The sequence below is a fragment of the Gigantopelta aegis genome, chromosome 12 (assembly GCF_016097555.1).
Source record: "Gigantopelta aegis isolate Gae_Host chromosome 12, Gae_host_genome, whole genome shotgun sequence".
Taxonomy (NCBI): Eukaryota; Metazoa; Mollusca; class Gastropoda; order Neomphalida; family Peltospiridae; genus Gigantopelta; species Gigantopelta aegis.
Window position 1 is genome coordinate 18,465,493 of NC_054710.1, and position 5,938 is coordinate 18,471,430.

Sequence of the window (5,938 nt, forward strand, 5' to 3'; positions counted from 1 at the left end):
AGCGATAGTCTCAACTCCGTCTGTTGGAGAACTGCCACATTACGGCGTGCCAGTACAGGCGATATAGTCCCCAGTCCGTCTGTTAGAGGACTGCCACATTACGGCGTGCCAGTATAGGCGATATAGTCCCCAGTCCGTCTGTTAGAGGACTGCCACATTACGGCGTGCCAGTATAGGCGATATAGTCCCCAGTCCGTCTGTTAGAGGACTGCCACATTACGGCGTGCCAGTATAGGCGATATAGTCCCCAGTCCGTCTGTTAGAGGACTGCCACATTACGGCGTGTCAGTACAGGCGATATAGTCTCAACTCCGTCTGTTAGAGGACTGCCACATTACGGCGTGTCAGTACAGGCGATATAGTCTCAACTCCGTCTGTTAGAGGACTGCCACATTACTGCGTGTCAGTACAGGCGATATAGTCACCACTCTGTCTGTTAGAGGACTGTCACATTACGGCGTGTCAGTACAGGCGATATAGTCTCAACTCCGTCTGTTAGAGGACTGCCACATTACGGCGTGTCAGTACAGGCGATATAGTCCCCACTCCGTCTGTTAGAGGACTGTCACATTACGGCATGCCAGTACAGGCGATATAGTCCCCACTCCGTCTGTAGGAGGACTGCCACATTACAGCGTGTCAGTACAGGCGATATAGTCCCCACTCCGTCTGTAGGAGGACTGCCACATTACAGCGTGTCAGTACAGGCGATATAGTCTCAACTCCGTCTGTTGGAGGACTGCCACATTACGGCGTGTCAGTACAAGCGATATAGTCTCAACTCGGTCTGGAGGACTGCCACATTACGGCGTGTCAGTACAAGCGATAGTCTCAACTCCGTCTGTTGGAGAACTGCCACATTACGGCGTGCCAGCATAGGCGATATAGTCCCCAGTCCGTCTGTTAGAGGACTGCCACATTACGGCGTGCCAGTATAGGCGATATAGTCCCCAGTCCGTCTGTTAGAGGACTGCCACATTACGGCGTGCCAGTATAGGCGATATAGTCCCCAGTCCGTCTGTTAGAGTACTGCCACATTACGGCGTGCCAGTACAGGCGATATAGTCCCCAGTCCGTCTGTTAGAGGACTGCCACATTACGGCGTGCCAGTACAGGCGATATAGTCCCCAGTCCGTCTGTTAGAGGACTGCCACATTACGGCGTGCCAGTACAGGCGATATAGTCCCCAGTCCGTCTGTTAGAGGACTGCCACATTACGGCGTGCCAGTACAGGCGATATAGTCCCCAGTCCGTCTGTTAGAGGACTGCCACATTACGGCGTGCCAGTACACGTGTCAAAAACGTTTATTTATAGCTTCGATAAACAACAGCAAATGTAAACCGCACATGGATGAATCCGGTTTACTTGGGTAATGTTTGAGAATAGTACGATGACAATGGTGTTATTTGCCCTGTGAGATCGGTGTTGTTTAAATTCGTAAAACCAGTCTTAGGACTGGAACAATGTATACTGGGCTCGTGCTCATAACACTTTATGAACAAGAAGGAAGGAAATGTTTTATTTAACGACGCACTCAACACATTTTATTTACGGTTATATGGCGTCGGACATATGTTAAGGACCACACATATATTGAGGGAGGAACCCCACTATTGCCACTTTTTTTCGATTAGCAGCAAGGGATCTTTTATATGCACCATCCCATAGACAGGATAGCACATATCACGGTCTTTGGTGTACCAGTTATGGTGCACTGGCTGGAGCGAGAAATAGCCCAATAGGCCCACCGACGGGGATTGATCCGAAACCGACTGCGCATCAAGCGAGCGCTTTACCACTGGGTTACGTCTCGCCCTATAACACTTTAGAGTCTAGACTCGAACATGTGGCGTTGTCAGGATATTTAAGTCTCAGACGCTTATAGTACGTTTGTTTTTGTTTAACGGCACCACTAGAGCACATTGATTAATTAATCATCGATTATTGGATGTCAAACATTTGGTAATTCTGAGTACAGGAGGAAAACCGCTACATTTTTCTATTAGCAACAAGGCATCTTTTATATGCACTTTCCCAGACAGGATAGCACATACCACGGCCTTTGATTTATCAATCGTGGTGCACTGATTGGAACGAGAAATAGCGCAATGGGCCCATCGACGGGATACATCCCAGATCGACCGCGCATCAGGCCAGCAAATTACCACTGGTCTACGTCTGAGTCTAGACTCAAATATATGGCGTTGTCATGATGTTAAAGTCTCACACTCTGTTACGGGGCGGCACGTAGCCCAGTGGTAAAGCGCTCGCTCGATGCGCGGTCGGTCTGAGATCGATCCTCGTCGGTGGGCCCATTGGGCTATTTCTCGTCCTAGCCAGTGCACCACGACTGGTAAATCAAAGGCAGTGGTATGTACCACCCTGTCTGTGGGATGGTGCATATAAAAGATCCCTTGCTGCTAATCGAAAAGAATAGCCCATGAAGTGGCGACAGCGGGTTTTCCCTCTCAATATATGTGTGGTCCTTAGCCATATGTCTGACGCCATATAACCGTAAATAAAATGTGTTGAGTGCGTCGTTAAATAAAACATTTCTTTCTTTCTTTCAGACTCTGTTAGACATACCGCACACAAGAGTGATCAGCTGAACACAAAATACTTGGGACGTTTTACTCAAATCATAGCTGTGTTAATGCTTTTGTTTTTGAGATTATTAATGACTAGTATTTGCTTCTCGCAATTAAAACCTACCTTTAGAAAGAAAAAAATGTTTTATTTAACGACGCACTCAACACATTTTATTTACGGTTATATGGCGTCAGACATATGGTTAAGGACCACACAGATTTTGAGAGGAAACCCGCTGTCGCCACTACATGGGCTACTCTTTCCGATTAGCAGCAAGGGATCTTTTATTTGCGCTTCCCACCTACCCACTGAGCCTTGCGGAGCACTCACTCAGGGTTTGGAGTCGGTATCTGGATTAAAAATCCCATGCCTCGACTGGGATCCGAACCCAGTACCTACTAGCCTGTAGACCGATGGTCTAACCACGACGCCACCGAGGCCGGTCCTAACCTTTAGAAACACGCTTTTAAATCTTGGCCAGGGTTGGGACATAACCCTAGTGGTAAGGCGCTTGCATGATGAGCAGTCGGTCTGTGGATCGATCCCCGATGGTGGGTCCATTGGGCTATTTCTCATTTCAGTCAGTGCACCATGGTATGTGCTATCCTGACTTGTGAGATGGTGTATATAAACGTTCTCTTGCTACTAATGTAAAAAAAAATGTAACGGGTTTCCTCTCAAAGACTATATGTCAGAAATACCAAATGTTTGACATCCAATAGCCCATGATTAATAAAGATATGTGCTCTAGTAGTGCCGTTAAACAAGTCGAACTTGAAGTTTAAATCTCGGACACGCTGATCCATGCTGACGAAACAATGAACCGTTGAGGTCACCAAAATGACTGTGAAATTCTCTCCTTGAACGGGATTGCATTCCGCCTCAACTCACAAATTAAATTGATTATTACACACTATTTTTTATTTTTTCTCTGTGAGACTCTTTATACTAGGTAACAGAGTTCACTTTGACGTCGCCAGAGCTGTCACGCCCTACATATTTCGAGGATTGAGATTCAACGGCAAGCTTGCGTCCAGAAGTTGAAAGGCACTTAGCCAAAAAGAGACTTTTTAAAAACTGTTTTAGTTGTATTTTAAAGTGATAGACCCTAGTTTTAAACACTACGACATATTTTTCATTTATAAAGCCGTTTTTTGATCATTTATATTAGAAGTACTTACGTTTTTGTTATTTAGAATATTAATTTTCGTACCTATCCAAGTTTTTGTAATACCCCAAAATTAATTTGTCATAATTCTAAAAAGGCACGTTCGTCTGAAAAGTAATGGTTAGACGATATTTCCAGAGTTTAGCTTCTCGCTTATAATTTTATCCAAATGTGTTGCAGGTTTGTAGATTCACTAAATTTAGTGTCCATTTTCACGGGCTGAAACTAGGGTATGCGACTTTAAGGCCTGTTTTAGTAATGGATTTCAAATGACATTTGTGATATAATCATACTTAACTCATTCATTTATTCTAAATAAAGATCCTCCACCACAGTGTGAGTATTGTCAGTGTACTCTGACTGTTCCACATTTTGGTGGAATGCAATCATCTGAAGGAAACTAGAAAAAATATATTTGGTAGACAAAATGTGATGGACTCAATTTAAATTTTACCTATCTGTGATACTGGTAAAAAAAATGTACACTGTTTTAATTTAACTGATGACTTTTTATAGTGATGTGATTCATAACTTCATGTTTCCATTTACTATAGTTCGATACCCAATAGCCGATGTATTTTTCGTGCTGGGGTGTCGTTAAACATTCATTCATTCTGATTGTGATATATTTTCCGGTTCAACTTTTCTTAGATATTCTGACACAAGTTAGGTATCTATGAGCATTTATTTCATAATGTAAGTGTAAACACTATGCAGATACAATACAAGAGTTCATTTCTTAGAATGTAGAGATTCTCTAGTTGTTCACTAGGCCTTCTTCAACACCCGTGGCATGGAGATTTGAAAGGAGCAACCTCAATGGTTGGAGCACGACAGTTGATGAGATCACAACACCAGTGGCATTGAGATTTGAAAGGAGTAACCTCATTGGCCGGTGCACGACAGTTGATGAGATCACAACACCAGTGGCATTGAGATTTGAAAGGAGTAACCTCATTGGCCGGTGTACGATAATTGACCAGATTACAACACCAGTGGCATGGATATTTGAAAGGAGCAACCTCAATGGTTGGAGCACGATAGTTGATGAGATCACAACACCAGTGGCATTGAGATTTGAAAGGAGTAACCTCATTGGCCAGTGTACGATAATTGACCAGATTACAACACCAGTGGCATGGATATTTGAAAGGAGCAACCTCAATGGTTGGAGCACGATAGTTGATGAGATCACAACACCAGTGGCATTGAGATTTGAAAGGAGTAACCTCATTGGCCGGTGTACGATAATTGACCAGATTACAACACCAGTGGCATGGATATTTGAAAGGAGCAACCTCAATGGTTGGAGCACGACAGTTGATGAGATCACAACACCAGTGGCATTGAGATTTGAAAGGAGTAACCTCATTGGCCGGTGTACGATAATTGACCAGATTACAACACCAGTGGCATGGATATTTGAAAGGAGCAACCTCAATGGTTGGAGCACGACAGTTGATGAGATCACAACCACAGTGGTATATAGATTTCTTAAGGAGTAACCTCATTGATTGGAGCACGACAGTTGATGAGGTCACAACACCAGTGGTGTGAGATTTGAAAAGAGTAACAGCATTGGCCGGTGCACGGCAGTTGACCAATCAGATCACACCTTATATCCGCGATGTACAAATTTGCCCAAAGCAGTCGGAGCCTATATTGTTTAAACAAAACTAAGTGATCGCCTACTATAATTGAATATGCATCTACCTCACAAAACCCCAAAGCACAACATAGCAATAAAGTTTATTATTAAAAATAAAAATTATTAAGATTTATGAAATTTAATTAATATATTGAAAAAAACCCCAACCCAAACATTATCGTAATGCTGCTGATTGAAATGTGTGTGTTTGTCGACATGTTTCATGTCACATGCCTGGAGATCATGTGTGTAGGCTTGTGTGTAGTCTATAGTGTGGCCATTTGAGTTGGATAATACATTTATAGGTAGTGTTTCAACGTACATGTTACTGTGCACCTAAATTACATATCGGTGTCTTGAGTCTGTGAAAATATACCCTATGAATTAATCTGCAGACATATAATACATTAAACATGGAATACTTAGTACTAGAAAACTACTACTGTTATAGCTATCCCATGTCTTGAGTTGCAAACGAAGGTCCGCGGGATGCTGTAGTTAATAGAAATATCTATCTGGATATAGACGTTGG

The 5,938-nt window shown here is 43.2% G+C and overlaps 1 protein-coding gene across 1 annotated transcript in view; it reads right to left on the bottom strand.

Annotated features, from left to right (window-relative positions):
* Positions 1-4,429: 4,429 nt before the first annotated feature.
* Positions 4,430-5,938, bottom strand: part of LOC121385872 (mucin-5AC-like) — a 28,904-nt gene continuing 27,395 nt past the window's right edge. Inside the window, exon 7 of the mRNA XM_041516663.1 lies at positions 4,430-5,938. This exon is cut by the window's right edge and continues 1,166 nt beyond it. The gene's annotated coding sequence lies outside the window, so the exon portion shown is untranslated.